This window comes from Rhipicephalus sanguineus, chromosome 3 (genome assembly GCF_013339695.2).
Source record: "Rhipicephalus sanguineus isolate Rsan-2018 chromosome 3, BIME_Rsan_1.4, whole genome shotgun sequence".
NCBI classification, from domain to species: domain Eukaryota; kingdom Metazoa; phylum Arthropoda; class Arachnida; order Ixodida; family Ixodidae; genus Rhipicephalus; species Rhipicephalus sanguineus.
The window spans coordinates 144637371-144655099 of NC_051178.1; the positions used below are offsets into that span (position 1 = coordinate 144637371).

Sequence of the window (17729 nt, forward strand, 5' to 3'; positions counted from 1 at the left end):
ACAACAGCCTTGTACATCCGGGAAAGCGTCAACAATACCAACCGCCTAATGACAGTCCCAGACACAAACAGAAGACCGCCGCGCATTCGAAGCAGAGCCAGGGAGTGACGCAGAATGATATGGTCACGAAAGCCGTTATTTGGGACTGTCAGTGAACATATCGAAGGGGCGCTTCACTGTCTCTGTCTTCTGTCATTTTTCCTTCACATTCATTTGTTATAGTCATTTGCTATAGTTACTGCTTCATTATGTCGCGTATTGTGTTCTGTTAACTATTTTTAGGTGGTTCTGCGTCAGCGATCAAACTTTCGCATAGCCGCTGACAGACTCAATTGCGTGTTTTTTTTTAACATTGTATTCCTGTTATTCCTCCTAGTTTGCTTCAAAAGGAAGTGCTCATTTATTCTAGTGTTTGCTTATCGAAACATATTCGCGATGGTTCAGACAAAAAGAAGCAGGCTCGCTTGATGGAGTTGCGCAAAAAACACACCCGAAAACCGAAACTTCGTTGAGGCGGCCTACAATACGAACTTTCTAAATACCGAAGAAATCGCCTACGCGCCGCTATACTGTGAATTTGTCGGCTCGAGAAAGCGGCCCCTCAACGTCCCGTGAACTTCACAGCGTCACGGAACGTTTGGAGAACAGGCAGCGATGCGAGATCGCGAGCAAGATCGTTTCCGCGTCATCAATCATTGTCACAACCGCGCTAAAATCGAGCTGTACTATCCCAAACTCGGACTTGATGTAAAGTTCTGAGATTTACTCAAAAAAGGAATCTCAATGTCACGCCGTCGTTTTAGGGATCTTGTCACGTTGGTTCCGGCGTTCTTTGTCTAATAACCGCACGTCAACTCAAGAAACGACGCAAGTGGAAGATGTAATGCGGGATAAAGGAATGCACGATGCACACGACAAAGCTTTGGTAAGTGAGTCGTGACACTGGAGTTTTCAAGGACTTCGTGGAAGGCATTCGAATGAGACTCGGGCCCACGTCATCATTTTTCGTTTTTTTCTTTTTGCCCGAAGTTGTGTTTTGCAGGAGGTGGAAGGGACACAGCGAGAAATGTTTGAGGGCAGTACGGGGTGTATATTGTGACGATGTATCATTATGCGAGCCATGCCGCGCAGGCCAGGACGAGTGGACGTCAGGCGGCGGAAAGCTGAAGGCGGGAAAGGACGGGAACTTCTTGGATGCAATGGAGTTGTGTTCAAAGTTACAGGTCGTCTCTCTTTATGGGTCAGGTGCTTTATGTTAGCAGGCAATCGAGAGAGGCAGCCAGGTCAGCAGCGATGGGTGTTTGTGGACGAGTTTCTTCGTCGAGGAAATCCGGGAACAAAGCCGGGTGTATGGGGAGGAGAGGCTTCACACGTGCGGATCGCAAAGGATGGGGAAAAAGACATGGGTAATGTGTGGAAAGGGGAATAAGCGCACACATGTATTTTTTTGTTGCTCCTTTACCTGCCTGATGCTGGTGCTGTTGTCAGTCAGTTGCGGGCCTTGTCAGTCCGAGCCAAGAGCTGACGTCGGAGTTGAAGCGAGACAAGGTGGGTGATAAATGTTCGATGCTTCCTTCCTCGTTTTGTCTTCCCCGCAGAAGCTTCGCCAAAGAAAAAAAAAAAGTGATTGACAATGAAGAACAAGAGCCGCGCGCGCGTGTTTGCGACTGCACGGCTAGCCACCAGTGCCGCCGACTCGCAACGGGGGTTGGTTGCGACCGCGGTCCGGAGCCCAGCGTTCGCGGCACGGGCTCCCGCGGCCAGAAACTGGCGCCGCCGGCCGACGCGCGTTGCGCGCCTGCTCTCTCGCCCTCGTTCGGCGAATAAGAGGAAGAGGAGGATCGTGAGCTTGAGGGAAGAGGAGAGAGAGGGCAAGAAAAGAGAGAGACGGAGGAGAAGGGCACGGACTTGAGACGGGAAACGAGAGGTGCGCTAGCGCCATCTTCCGGTCCCGCAGGCGCGCCGCCGGTATCTGCGATGGACCCCACGACCGTGAATCAGGGCTCTCGGAGGGCACACCGGAAGCTCTCCGTGCGCACTGCCGCCCCACGCGGGATTGTAGGTTCATTGTTTGTTTGATTGATTCCGTTGCCGATGACCGGGGCGCGTCGCGAAGTGGGTGCAGCCTAGTGGCGAAGGGTTTAGGTCGCTCAATTATTCGATGAGCCACTTATAGCTCTGTCTGAACTGTTCCCCGGGAGGAAAGTAGTGGCTTCGTTCGAAGGCTTACAACCCATTTCCCTGGTGTATTCACAGTCCTAGGCGTATAATTAAGTACAATCGCGTAGTAGTCGGTACGGTTGAACGCAGGAAGTTCGCTTTCACGTAATGATGCTCTCCTTGTTTACGTGGCGACGAACAGCACATAATTGCGAGGTACTGCGAGCATTCTCGCAGGGAAAGTGACAGAATCGGATTCGCTCGTTTCTCTCGAGCAACAGCGCTGCTCATTTTTGATAGCGAACATATCAGTAGAGACGGTTCGCCGACGACAAACGTTTCTTAAAAGAACGCTTTGGGAATTTGTTGCCTCGATATCTCTCCTTACAAACAGCTCGAAACACGCTAATAAATGCTTTCTCCAGCGCAGGCGCTTGGTCTACTTCTCACTTCACGCTGTTAACAGAGACCCAGCCGACTCAGAGAAAGGGCTAATTTCACGCTTGTTAACACGATCTTAACCTACTAGCCCACCGCTTCTTCATATTTGTCGCTTCGTTGATTCCGTCAGCATCAACTGACCATTCTATACTTACTGAAGGTTTGATGGCGGAATGGCGTGTGATATGAAGGGATTGACAGGCGAACGCCGCGACAGTGCGGCCCACCTCTCAGACAGCACACGTGTCGACGTGTGCGTGTGAGTGACGTTTGATTCGCATTTAACTTATTCTCTTTCATGTGCTTGCGCATTTTTCGCGTAGCTACAGCGAACGAAGCGTGTAGGAGTCTGTCTAACCTTGAGAATTTGTCCTGCTTGACGAAAAGAAAGCACACAAGGGCACTGTGACACAGATTCCTTTCCGAACGTTCGCCATTTATTTCACGAATGATCTCGCAAGGCGTTGTTTCGGTTGACGTCACGGGCATCGTTTACTTTCGAACATCGATCCTTTCTATTCAGCCTGCTGACAGCGCCGGCATCGCTAGCGTGCGTAGCGTTGTTCATTCCAACTCGATTTAGTGAATGGCTCGAGCGAGTCGATGGACGCTCTCTCTTTCGTCTGAGACCTTTCTCCCTCTCTTGACTACGGATTTTCGTGACGACGAAATGTTCTCTCCAACGCATTCTTTTGTACGTCGCTTGAAGAAAACAGTAAGATGCAACATTCCGCAGAGTTTTCTTGTTTGTTCCTGTTTTTCATTTTCTTAGATTTCTTTTTTCTTTTTTGTTTGTTTGTTTAGACCAAGAGCTGCTTACTCCACTGTTGGGCTTGATATAGGAAGCGCTCTTATCGAAAACGCTCCAGTGGATGCAAACAACTGTATATTCTTATGTGGCGCGTTAACTATTGCAAATCTACGTGCAAATAGCGATGAGGCGATTTAAGTATGTGTGCGCATTGCCTAACACTTCAATTCAGCAGTTAAACATGTCCAGAACCACTTTTCAAAAATCCACACAATTCATGCACGTACACGAGAGCACAAGATGATTAACGTTTAGAAGCTGTGTATGTTAAAAAGTTAAAAAAAAGAATGGGTACTTGCTTGTTTTACTTTAAGTTTTGCTTGTTTGTAATGTACCAGTGCTACAGTAATAATAAATAGATAAAACAATGTTTCGCCGAAGACGGTAGAGAGAGAGAGATAGGAAGTTTAGTGCAAAGTCCGAGTGAAGCCACCGCATCCACCTGCCCAAGCGATGGCAAGCTTAGGGACCGCTGCTCCAACTCCGGTGGGTGGAGAGAGTGGTCTCAGCCTCTGTCAGTGGCATTCTGGCGTCGAACATTCTGGTGTCGGAAGTCCTCATATTGAATTAGAGACGCGTCGACGCATTCCGGAGGTAGAAATTGTTTCGATCTAGATGTTGTATCAAAAGAGAAATCTTACCGTACACTTAACACCGGACCATCTAAGGACGACGTAGAAAGATCTGGCTCTACTCTGCAGTGTCTCGTTCTCTTCGTTTTCCGTGCTTGCCGAAGAGGATGCCGGGGTCCAAGTTGTATTTTTTGTCTTGTTCTAGACTAACCTAGTCGCCTCTTACTTTACGGGATAACAATGGAGGCTTCACAACATCTAAGCACGACATTCTATAGTCGTGAGCACAAGCGGTTGCATTGCGAGCCTTGAAACTGCTCTTCTCTTTGCGTCTCAGCGCGTTCAGTACGTTAGTCTCCCCAAAAAATATGCAGTAACAATGAAGGTCGTGCATAATGACGCCATGATAAACCTGCGGTGGAGAGGAAGCATGTGTTGTCATCACAAATTTTCTGGTAAAGAGGAAAAGCCTCGCACAATACTTGCAACACACAGAGCTAAACGAAAAAAGAAAACGCTAAGCAGCGATGGGTTTCTGACGTGCATCGAGTCTGTTTCGAAACTCACTAAAGTCCGTGGAGAGGCCTACCAAAGGGCTTAGAGCGCGTCTGTGCAACTAAAATTGGCAAAACAGCGCGTGCGCGTGTTGCCCGGGGCCGAAAGCAGAGGTCGAGCTGAATGGAAGCTTCGCAGTATAAGTACTCCGTTGTGCAAGAGCCGTGCTCGTGTTTAGTTTGCCCGAGTAAGCTCTCGTTCGCTGCTTTAATGAGGACGAAGAATGGTTACCGAAACTACGAGCGTATAATAATGGCACACGAGTGAGAGAGCGCGAATTGTGGGGAATATAAGAAGAATATACGTTTATCAGAAAGTTAACACTGTGATATTGTACGACAAGGTGCATCATTTAGCTCCATACATACTTTTTTTGCACAGATTCATAGCCGTTTGGCATCCTGGAGTCAAGTACGCGCTATTTTGCAAACTATATGACTGCAAAATAGCGCGAACAACGAAGTCGCAGGAACAAAAGACAGAACCAAGAACCTATTTGTCTGTTCTCCCTGTGTATTCGTTTTGTCGCGCAGTTTTGCTTTCATTGAACCATACCAACGGGCACATTTCCAGACCCTCTTTTCGCGTATACTGTTAGAAGAGCTTGTTTTCTAGCCGTTACGCGAAAAATGAATAGATTACGTGACAAAATTCTTGGCATTGTACTGGGAGTTTCGCTGCAACTCGCCTCTTTGTATAAACGTAGGAAAGAATGTTGCCGCATGGTCGCCGCGCTTGCTCAACCAGGTTTACATTTCCAGCATATCATCAAGCTTTCTCTCTCTCTCTCCCATCTCCCCTCTCCCCCCCCTCCTCTCACTCTCTGTCTTTCGCTGCACCAACATATTGCGCGTCAAAGGAAAGAATTTGCGTCTTTTGTTGGAGAACACGGGTAGTAGCTCTTTTTATTTATATTTTTATTTTTTTCTCTTTCGCGTCAACTCTAATTTCAACCTGTTTCACCTTGCAAGATTGAGGTTCGCTGAAAAGTGCCAGGCACAATTTTTTTGAAGAATCTCCAATTCGCTCACCTGCATTGCGCTCTACCATGCTGCGCTTTTCATCTTTTTTTTTTTCTTGTTGAATATAGGTCACCGAGCGCTACTCTTCGGTTGGTCCCGCGCGAAGAGAAGAGAAATATTACCTGTCGAGGAAGATATACTTTCGATCGCGACAAATGCCTTCACTGTTCTCGTCCATTGTTCCATTTATTTTCGCAGCTACAAGAAAATTCAAAGAACACGCGAAGTAAGTTTTACAAAAAAAAAAAGAAAAAAGAAGGCATGTAAGCTGCGTCCTTGTGTTTGTTTGCCGCAACGTGAAAAGAACCTAACCAGGAATGTGGGTACCGGCTTTAATTTTTCAGGCGAAATTGCTCGGATGCGGGAGGGGAGTTCACTTGGATGTTGACGTCGATGAGCGACCCGCGCGTGGCCACGAATTATTGATAACGCTGAACTAGTGAGCGAACTTCTCATCACTCGTGGAACTGAGGTGCGCGCGCACACTTCACTAAACCTTGAGCCCCGGAGACTACCTACGGTGGCAATCGGGGGAAGGAAGCTTCTCGCAGTGAAAAAATAAATAAATATAATAAATTGAAGTAAGCTAGGACGCAATCTCGCTCGAAAGCGAAGACGCCGGCCCCCTGCTTCAACCACGTCCCGTCTGCCTCAGTCATATAGAACTCCATTCCTCTAATATTTCTTTTGTTTCGCTTCCTCTTCCTCCCTCATTTCCTGTCTTGACCCTTAATACTTCCTTTTCTCTGTTCTTACCTTCCGTTTCCTCTTCCTATAACCTTCAAGAACTTGGCTTGTCCGAAGAGATCTGTTTTTCTTTGTTTCCGACGGAAAACAATGACTGGTCTTTCTTCCTTGTGTGTGATTTAGTAGTATGACATAGCGTGTTCGTCGCTCTCGCTTCTTCTTTATTACGGCCGTAGGAACGGTCGTGACGACAAAAATTGCCGGCAGCACTGTTGTACATAGAGAATGCCCTTCGCTCGCCAAGCTTTCCAAGGGGATCCCGTACAGTTACCGCGGACTTCGCCTTCCTCGCGTGAAAATAAAGAAGGAAGCGTGCCTGGCAATATTTCGTCTTTCCTGCGTCGCCTGTGCTCTCGCAATATTTTTTTCCTAAGTAAAGAAATAACATAAGCAAGAATCAAGACGCAAAATAAAAAAAAGATAACGTTTTAATCTGCAAACCCGTAACATCCTTCTCCTCCTTCTCCTCAGTCTTAATTACGCAAGTGTTGTTATAATAATAGTCATCACCATCGGAACCACAGTGTGCTTACTTCATGAAGCCATGACAGTTGCACATTAAATTGACAGCCAAGTGTCTATCTGACCCGCCACGGTGGTCTATAGACCACCGTGGTTTGACTGCTGACCCGAAGGTCGCGGGATCGAAAATGCGACCGCGGCGGCCGCACTTTCGATCAAGGCGAGAATGTTAGAGGCCCGTGTGCTTGGATTTAGGTGCACGTTAAAGAATCCCAGGACGTCGAAATTGCCGTAGCCCTCCACTACGGCGTCGCTCATAAACGTGTCGTGGTTTTGGGACGTTGAACTCCAACAACTATTATTATTAAGCGTTTATCTAAACCTAAAAATTTGACAGCACTACACAAAAACTTGCATTAAAACTTACGAACTTGCGTATAAACGTTCACACCGGCCGTCAATCGACGGAGAACTGGAATTCAAGCACTCTGTGAAATCGCTATCCTCATTCATCATTTTCCAATTTCCCTCGCGTTCTTTTTTTATTAATTCACGAGGATGTGCGGTTTAGAGATAACCAGACTGACCATCTCCCGAAAAAGCTGACGGAACCTGCGTACCGTCGCTCACCTAACACCCTACTTCAGGAGAGAGCGATGACGTATAAAACAGCGCGTTCGAAACGCACCATACTCTCAAAGCATTCCAACCCGCAATTCCGGTACTGCTGGCATCGTTGGTTAAGGCCAGCCTCCCGCCATCATTTGTCACACAAGAAAGTTAAAAGCGCGCATCGTATGGCTAGGGGCGCTCTACAAGAACGCACTTACGAAGGATACGCGTACAAAAAGAAAAAAAAGAGAAAAGAAAAAAAAAGCTGGAGAAAGCTGTTTAGGCTACGAAGGGCTGGTCAGCTCCTCCTCTCCAAGAACACCAACGTGTAACAATGCCTTGTGCATGCCGCTAGGAAAGAAACGTTTTGTTTGTTTCTCACTTTTATCGCCCTCCAGCTGTGGGCGCAATTTGCCTCTCGATAGCATCGCATCTCCACTCTCCGTAAAGCTGCGTCCAACGCGTCGCAGCAGATTGAGGAACGGCTGGCCACCCTGTTTAGAGGGGCTCGACCCCTTTTACGCGCGACCCAGAGCTGTTCGCCTCACCGTTCCGTTGTTTCTCGAAACGCGCTAACGACAAAATAGATTAGAGAAAAAGAAACGGGAACGATAGCGTCCCTGATCGAAAGAAGCGACGAAGAAGAAAACGAAAGGAAAGGCTCGTTTAGGGTGACAGCGGTGTTGACCTCGCTGTACACTAACCTGATGCAGTGTGCCAGCAAATCTTTTTCATCAAATCATATAAAAAAGAAACTATAAAGCGACAGCGAGAAAAAAAAAAGAAGGAAAAAAAACGTATGTAGAGCCAGCAACAACAACAACAGCAAAAAAAAAAAAAAAATTTGGTCATCGGCCTTTCGCCCTAGCGCTGTCCGCTAGCACCTCCATTTTGTTTGACGTGATCTCCGGGCCTCCCCATAACAGTATAACTTCTTTCTTTCTGTCTACGTGTTGCTGTACTTTGGCGGGCGTGTGTACGCACACATAGGTGTCACGTTAGGCAACGCGTCCGCGAAATATGACTCCTTCGTGCTCACTCGATCACAACGTGCGGCGGCGTCGTTCTTCATTCTTTTTTCTGTCCTTTTTTTATTCTTTTACCTTTATCCATACCCTTTTTCCTCGTGGCAGCGCCTATTTTTAGCGAGTCCCGTCGCCGTGTCTGGGGACATCCGCTCCTTTCGTTTTATATAATCGTTTGTTTTGTTTTTTTTTTTGTTGTTGCTGTTGTTATAGCGTGGAACGCGGTCGTTACTTTACGGAGTGAGTCTAACGAATGACCGTGACTTTGGTGGAGGCGCGCGCGCCTCGCATGGGAGTCGCGAAGCGATTCGTAAAGCTTTCGAGTCACGTGCAAGCTCCGGGTCCGACGCGATCGGGGAGCCCGGAATGTGAGCCCCCGGGTCCAACTACGCTGGAAAGGACGCGTGGGAAAGAGGAGCGCTGTAGCCTGTTTCTATTTATCATTACGTTCCAACGGCTTTTTGTAATTATTGAATGTCGTAGTGCAGCGTCGTTTTGTTGCGTATCTCGTATACTCGAGTTGTTTGTTGTTAGCAGCGGCCACTCTGCTGCTTTGGCCAGATTGGGGTCCGCAATGTCTGGCGAAAGAAAGAAAGAAAGAAAGAAAGACGTGAGCGTAGCAAGCTGTAAGCGAAAGGTGATTCGTGAATGTAGGAAGCAATCAAAATGAATTAGTACGCGCTGGAAAGAGAAAGGAGAAAGGGGGGGGGGGGCATATTAAAAGATACTTAGATACTTCCAGCACGCGAAGTTTATTATTAATTAAGTTTTAACGAGGCCATCTTCATTCTTTGTACAATATACACTTTGTGGGAAGGTACTGAATCGGGCGACTTGATGTAGCATATCGTGACAAATGTTATTTGCGCACCACTTAAAAAAAAAAAAAACGAATTGCGCTAGTGTCGGTTTTCTCCTGGTTCTCGTTCTTCAAGTGGTGCGCAAACAACCTCTACGTTTGTGTGTGGGTTGAGTACATTTGGTTTCTTTTATTGCGAATACACTGCTTCAGCTAACGATGACCGCGCGTAAACAAAACGTGCAATGATGCCCGTATGTTTATGAAAACACTCACCCTGATCTCCATATAGGCGCGGCTTCTGCGTAATTGACCTCTTTTCTTATTGTTTTCTTTTTGTTATCTTGCCAGGAGCACCTGCAAAAGTTCGCATCCGCTCCCGGCAAGTTATTGCAGGCTCGTACTGATACAAGAGCTTTAAGAGCGTAGCTGATAATGCTGCTTTCATTTATTCACTCTAGCCTGGCAGCTAATTTGGTCTGCCTATTTAAACAAAGATGAGATGTTCAAGGACTATATAAGTTTAGGCACGCGATCTGAGTAGAAACTGAAGTTGTATTAGAGTACTCACTATGATCGTGAGATTTAATTAAGCACAGGCAAGAAAGAAAGTAACTAATCGGGGCCAAGGCAGCACATTCTACTACGCCGATGACATTTCATGCGAGAAAATTAGATATCTTGTTAAACACCTCTGTCGACGTGCGGCCCCGTCGTCGCGACAGCGACGTTGCGAGCTTTCCTAACGGAAATGAAATACCGAGCTTTCTTTTGCGGAACCCCTCCTTTATTAAATGAGCTACACGCGGCAGCAGACTCTCTAGCAGCTCCGCAAAAGTGCCGTTTAAAGTAAAGTAAAAAAAATAAAAAGACTGACAGCCGCCGTTTCTCTTCCGTAAAAAGACAAATCCCGAGCTTCTCGACGACGCGTACAGTTTTTGGCTTGAGCAAGGAAGCCTCTCCGACGAAAAACGCTGTCTTTAAGGCAGCATCGACATCAGCAGCACGAAATCACTCAAGGAGGGCGCGACTGTTTCGAACGCTCCCCGATCGAGCGAGGGCATACTTACACTAAAAAGAGAACAGTGTTCCGAAGAGATCGCTTCCGGTGAAATAAACACATTTCGAGCACGCCAATACGCACGGGCACGCGCGCCTTATTGAAGCACGAAGCTGCCGTTTTCTAAAAAATAACCAAGAAAAAAAAGGGCATGGCTCTTTTCGCGTAGCAGTACTTTCTTTTCTGGCATTGGTCCTCGGTGTCTCTCGCGTTCATGCATAGCTAGTGCGTATCCTTCTCCCCTCTGTCTCTCTCTCTCTCTCTCTCTCTCTCTATCTCGATAAGCACACACGTGCTGGCGTTTGTTTGCAATACAACCTCTCTGACGGTGCGCTTTTTTAGGTTATACTCACTCGCCGCTGTCTCACTCATTTTAAGCAATCTATACAGTATATAGATAGCTCTTTGCCGATAAGAACCGCTCGGACAAATTTCTCTCTGCCCTTCAGTTTCTTTTCGTACCCGTGTGATCGCATCCCCTCATACGCGAATTGAAGAGCCCGGAAGTGAAATGGATATCTGTAAAAATTTGCTTTCTTTTAAAGAAAGAAAGAAGGAAAGCCGCGTTTTTATCTTTTCTCTAAAGCCGTTTTGTTCGCAGAATGGGGTGCAGTTACGAGCCGCCGCCGCGTCCGTCTATTCGAGCATTTCGCTGCGCCCAGCGAATAGCGTAGAGTGAACTGATGCGCAAGCGTACGCAATTGGGGACAGTCAGATATTACGAGAGCTGGTGACGTTTGGACGCGTTCGGCCGCAGGTACAGTTGCAGAACAGACACGCATCTTTTCTATGCGGGCTATTTAGCTCTTTGTATTTGAGAAGTCGCGCTGTCTTTGTCTTGTTTTTGTGTTTTCGCCATAGAGCAGCGGTAGGCATGAATGTTCGACCTTGACCCATTGTTAGAGCACACTATGCGTTAGCGCTTATTCTCGGTCCGATAGCTGTTTCAACTTACGTAGGGCTGCTACGTCACCGTCGTTGTTGTTGTTGTCGTCGTCGTCGTCGTCGTCGCCGTCGTCGTCGTCGCCGTCGTCGTCGTCGTCGTCGTCGTCGTCGTCGTTGTTGTTGTTGTTGTTGTTGTTGTTGTTGTTGTTGTTGTTCTTGTTGTTGTTGTTGTTGTTGTTGTTGGCGTCGTCAGTACTGTGGTAGCAGGACAATCCTGAAAACACCTGGTCTGGCGTACTAATTTCTGCAGAATACTTCGCCATGATAGCATTCGCGGCGATAAGCACGCGTGAACAATTCCTACAACTATCATTGTATGTTTTACTATAGAAACCGACCCCGTCACTCGTTTCATCATTGACATGGCATTTCCTCTGGTTCAGGAAAGTCCTAAACACTGATGGCACACGCGGGCGAATAACCGTACTTCGAGCTTGGTCTTGAGGTAAATGTTGTTATGCCACAGTGTCTTGTTTCACACTATAGTTTAGCTTGCTTATTAGAATTTTCTGGAACAAAGCATCATTTAAAGCGTCATATTAAGCGGCTGTATGCATCCATCGCGCACAAATTCCTTGATGGCATCGTATGTGATCTGGGACCGCATATCGCGTGAATTAATTTACAAGTTTTCACTGGAGTTGGCGCTTACTGTCGACGTTGGTAGAGAGTGGTCAGTCGAAGAAAATTAAAAGGTGGAGGGGGGGGGGGGAGTTTGGAAGGAAGCTGTCGTCCTATGCTGCGGAACAACATAACGATAATGACAAGAACACCACAAAGAAACGAGCTCCTCAAAAAAATTTCCCTTCTCTCGTTCAATAACGACGAAAGGTAAAGCACAAGTTGGCTTCTCCTCACAAAGACTGTTAATGTGGAGAAGCAACATTTCAAGGCACATGCTACGAACGTTTTGAAGTCCTACGAATTGACTGAGTAATCCAAATATTTTATTTAATAAATAGGAGAGATAAATGAGTGGCAAGGCTGGTTTCCTAGTCAAGGACTCCAGTGGTCGTTGCTGTACGCTCACGCAGCCCGATCCAAGAGACCATTCGGGGTCTCCAAGTCAGTTTGAGCGAGGACGGTTTCCCAAGGCTCCCTGACTAAGGTCAGTACCAGAGGCGAGTTTACGTTTGGTGGAATATACATACATTCCCTCATAATGTGGGTACAAAACGGGCGCCTCGATCCTTTATCGCCGCTTCAGAAACAATGGCCGCAAATTCTATCTTACGCACGTGCCGCCCTCACCAAATCCTCATTACCCCGTCAACCGCTACAGTCTGCTTCAGGCGCCTCATAACTTTCGAATAGCGAGACGCCCTTACGAAAGAGAAGCCTTGAGAAAACGGGATCCCTTGTCTGTCCAGAGGCCGCTTGTGCATAATTCGAGGACCAGTCTGAAAGAATTGCCGGTCATTTCGCATGCGCCGTAACGATCGAAACAGCGCAGATACTCTTTTGTCCCCTGCGAGGAACAATGCCGACCCAATCCGGTGAAGTGCGAAGGCGAGGCCGCGCGTGGGTTTCACCGCGATAAGCTGCCCGAGTGGACCGAGCGCGCGCGGCGGGTGCATCGTGCACACCCGACTAAACGGGGGACCATGGTGTCCGCAGGATGGCTGCCGTGCTTTACTATCAGCGATGAACGGCAGCGTTCTGTGTGGCATGTGTGAATTAGTCTGCGTGTTAACTCTCTGACACTCAAACCCGAGCTATGCTCTTACTAAAGCCTTGCACAATTTATTGAAGGACTAGCCGTACTCAACCCGGACAAAAATTATCTTGCTTGGCTTGCCTGATACGAAATGTTTTTTGATACGAAGCGTTCGTTTATGTTTCCACGTATACACACTGGATTATTTGGGCTCATCTCGTTGACCATCTGCTTAGAAGGAGAGAGGGAAAATGTAATGGACATACTGAAGGGTCAACCAGATGACATCTCCAGCTGGCTACCCAGCAGTGAAACGGTCCAGCTTTCTCGGGTGTGAGATAGGCAGATCGAGTAGGTCGTCATGACGAGTTAGAATATGGACGGAAGAGAAGTGTGTTGTATCTAGCGAGATTCGTCTGCAGGAAATCAATCAACAGTCCAGTGAAGCTAGCACCAACCGGACGCAACGTGCAAAGGAAAATAGTTTGTAACCATCTTAACTGTGTTACTGTTTTACATCCGGAAACAACATCGTTGAAGTAATAATAATAATAACCGGGGTTTAACGTCCCAAAACCACGATATGATTATGAGAGACACCTTAGTGGAGGGCTCCGGAATTTTTTAACCGCCTGGGGTTCTTTAACATGCACCTAAATCTAAGTACACGGGCTTCAAACATTTTTGCTTCATCGAAAATGCAGCCGCCGCGGCTGGGGTTCGATCCCGCGACCTTCGACTCAGCAGTCGAGCACCATAACCACTGTACCACCATGGTGGGGCATAGTTGAAGTAAGAGCAGTACTTGTATTCAAGCGGCGCTCGTAAACACCGCTTCTACATCGCTGTGTGTGTTCGCGCTTAAATACTTAGGTTAGCTTGAGTTAAGTATGCTTTTTGCCATTATTTTTGCTAGCCTGTCTCATTTTTCTGACAAGCTCCCAAACACCAAGACCGAGTCTGCCTTTTTCTTCCACTTTTTTTTTTTTTTGGTACCATCAACAACGTTTAAAACATAAACGGTAAAATTGTGGTCGTCGCGAATTGTACTTGCATAAACGATAATCAAGAAACGACACATCAACGAGGGACGATTAGGAGAAAAGCTTATGTTAAGAAGAACATTGGACCATGTATATACACAAATCGCTGCGTCCTTTCTTTTTACTTTTTACTTACCCTTTATCGTTGGTACACCGCCATTAATGACACTCCCCGGTATTTTGTGGAAGCAAGTAAGGGCGGCTCCTTACAGCCACTGAAGTACTCCAACAAAATGTTCCGGTGTGCGCGCATATGTATTCTTGCGCATCTCCTTAACCACGTGTGAGCCCCTCCATCTTCGATGCTGACGCTTGCGTCAGCATCTTTGCAACCGCGTGGTTAAACTCCGGCGAACTCGCCGCCTCTTTAACTGTTCTCTCAGCTGAAGTGCGTTCTTTTGCCTCTGTGCGATGGCACGATTTTCTTCCTTCTTATTTTTTTTTCTATCACCTCGCATCATCGTTTCGTCACTCTTTGCGTGCCTCGGTGCCTTTTGTCCCACGCGCGCATACTTTCACGAGAAGCGTCTGCAGCAGCAATCTCTCGTGAAGCACTCGAAACTTTTTTTTTATGTCTTGTTGCTTCGAGTTCTGATGTGTCAGTGAACTTATTTTCAACGCTGAGCTTTTTCCAGGCAACTTTGGTGTCGTCCCATCAGCGTGCTGTTATCCCACTTCGAAAGCCACTTTAGGCAGCTCACCTTCGTGACAAAGAGCCTTTTATGTGTGGCTGTGAGATAGAGGACGAAGTTTGACTATAGTATAAAGTAAGAAGAAGGCACCTCAGAACATCACTGAACCAACTGGGAGCAATCGTTAATGTTGTGTTTGTTTTTTTATGACAGGGACACACTTTTTTTCTTCTTTATGCTTACACCGTTTCTTTTATACTTTCAACTACGACTGCGTCGTAGTTGAAACAACGACTGTGTCCTATATCGCAGAATAACTACTACCTCTGATGTCGCTAATCTACAGTCTGATCTAAACCAAGTCCATAACTGGTGCGTCACTTGGCGCACGGAGCTGAATACTAAGAAATGCAAATACATTAGAGTTCACGTTCTCACGCAGCATGCCCAACATATATGATTAGTAACTTCAATCTCGAATCTGTCGCAGCATACCGTTACCTTGGCGTCCACATAACTAACGATTTATCATGGAAACATCACGTCGAACACATAATATCCAAAAGTAACCGTACTCTGGGATACATAAAAAGAAATCGTTTTCTCGTTCCATCTTCACTAAAATTACTGCTCTACACCACGTACCTTCGTCCTCAACTAGAATATGCATCATCGGTTTGGGATCCACATCAATCCATATTAATTAACGCAACTGAAGAAGTGCAAAATCACTCTGTCCGTTTCATACTAGCCAACTATCATCGTACAACAAGCGTAACAGAAATGAAAGCCATTCTTAACATCCCACTACTTGCCACTCGGGCGGAAGCAAGGTCGCATTTCACTTTTCCATAAAATATATTATCACAATGCGTCTCTCCGATCACTCTTTGTTCAGCCACCACCGATCACATCTGCTCGTAGGGATCATTGTCATAAAGTCAAGGTCTCGTTTTGTAACACTGTCGCGTGCGCACAGTCACTCCTACCCAAAAGCTCACTCGAATGGAATAACCTATCATCATCTATAGTGAACATACGCGATCCAATTCTTTTCAAACGTGCTCTTGTGAACATGATCTAGAGTTGTAAAATTCATTTTTTTTTTCTCTTCTTGTTTGATGCTCTGAGCTCGTGCCCTTGTACTTTCTCTTCTTATCATTACAGATTCATACCTGATTTACTCAATCGAGCGGTACGTTTTGTATGACCAGTGTTTAAGTCGATGTTACCATTTACTTTTTGTCTTTATTGTGCATTGATAATGTACTCACTTGATTGATTGTTACGTTTTTTCTGTTGTTCTTTGTTTGTTTGTTTTTCTCTTCGTACCTTGTTCCGTGTTACATATGATCGTGTACTTGCCCCTCCCCTCTATAGGACTGTATGTACCTTGAGGGTATTTCAAATAAATAAATAAATAAATAAATAAATAAATAAATAAATAAATAAATAAATAAATAAATAAATAAATGATCACTGTACGTTGGCATGTAGACAGGCATTTGGTCTGCGTGCCTTTAGGAATATTGGTGACCAGGTGAACAACACGTGAGCGGGCAGACTGCGAAAGCATGCGCTGAAATGCGATACCAATAAATAAACAACGGGTAAATAAATAAATTACTGATCATTCAAGACGTGTAGGCCTACATCATACGCATTTTTTGTTCTACTGGTTATCTATGATCTCGCGCGTTATTATCAATTAACCTTCTTCCGAGCCATTTGTGTTCATCACTATTAGATATACGAACGTGTCGCCACGAGCTGCGGTATCTGCATAGAGGAGTAAGGACGAATGAATAAGAAGCGAATAACGTTCACCTACATCGACCTTTGATCTCAGCACTATCCGACCTCCTACCTTTTTCTTATTATTTGAATCTTCTTTATCCGCTTCCTTAGTGGCTGACGCAGCTAGCTATATCGTAACAAACGAATAGCGGCGAGCGAGACAAAAGTGGAAAACACTTTGGATATTGTCACTGGCTCGGCTTGGCTTAGCAGGGCGAGGAGCAAGCATCGCAGGCGGGTATTAATGCGTCCCGAGTACAATCATGAAGTGCGTGCAGTAAATCACGCACGAGCTCTCCGTACGGAGTCCTCCGGGGGCGTAAGCATAATTTGTCTCACGCAACTCTTGCCCTTTGTTTACCCACGTTTCTCGGCTTCTTCGCCCCACCTCCCCCTCCGATTTCTCTTTTCGTTTCTCCACGAACTTCAAACTTAAAGGGATCAAAAGAAAGAAAGAAAGAAAGAAAGAAAGAAAGAAAGAAAGAAAGAAAGAAAGAAGAAAGAAAGAAAGAAAGAAAGAAAGAAAGAAAGAAAGAAAAGAAGAAAGAAAGAAAGAAAGAAAGAAAGAAAGAAAGAAAGAAAGAAAGAAAGAAAGAAAGAAAGAAACTTGTTTATCGTCGACCATCGTCGCTAACGCCCCCGTTATGCGCGTCGCTTTCGCGAACCCCTCTCATGGCTAGGCAGCTAGCTTTCAAGAGCTGCCTAGCCATGAGAGTTTACGCGTCGTGTAATTTTTCCCTATCTCTGATTTTGACTTCGATACGCTTATTTCGTTTCCAAGACACTTTCTTTAAAAAGCACGCTTGCTGAACTCGTAAGGAATACAACCGAGGGTAAACCTCGTGTGCCTGCCTGTGCCTGCCGGCTTGCTGGACGTAAAATCGGTTCTGACGTGTTTGATAGAAACAGCGTTTGACGCACGCTGTTCTAAATGGCGCGCACACTTTGCTTATAACACGCTTTTTGGAAATGAGTGAAGAAGGATGCATATGCCGCGTTTTTGGCTGGTGTCTGGAAAGGGGGGGGGGTTGTGAGAAGGGCATTTGGTTTGTTGCTTAATGGCTGAGCATTTTTACGTTAACCACTGAAGGAAGTTTTTACGCAGACGATCGCTGGGAATGTAGTTTTCTTCCGATAGCGTATGTTATGACAGCAATGTAAAAGTGCGTTCTAACTTCAACTGACAGTTCGGTTCAGGTTCGCTTCGGCTTATTTTTCTCCTTGAATGAGAACTGATTAACAGAGTTGTAAATGTATGTATGTATGTATGTATGTATGTATGTATGTATGTATGTATGTATGTATGTATGTATGTATGTATGTATGTATGTATGTATGTATGTATGTATGTATGTATGTATGTATGTATGTATGTATGTATGTATGTAT

General features: G+C 46.0%; 1 protein-coding gene across 1 annotated transcript in view; it reads left to right on the forward strand.

Moving 5' to 3' along the window:
* Positions 1-17729, forward strand: part of LOC119387347 (unconventional myosin-Ie) — a 164536-nt gene that overhangs the window by 126449 nt on the left and 20358 nt on the right. The gene's annotated exons all lie outside the window — the stretch shown is intronic.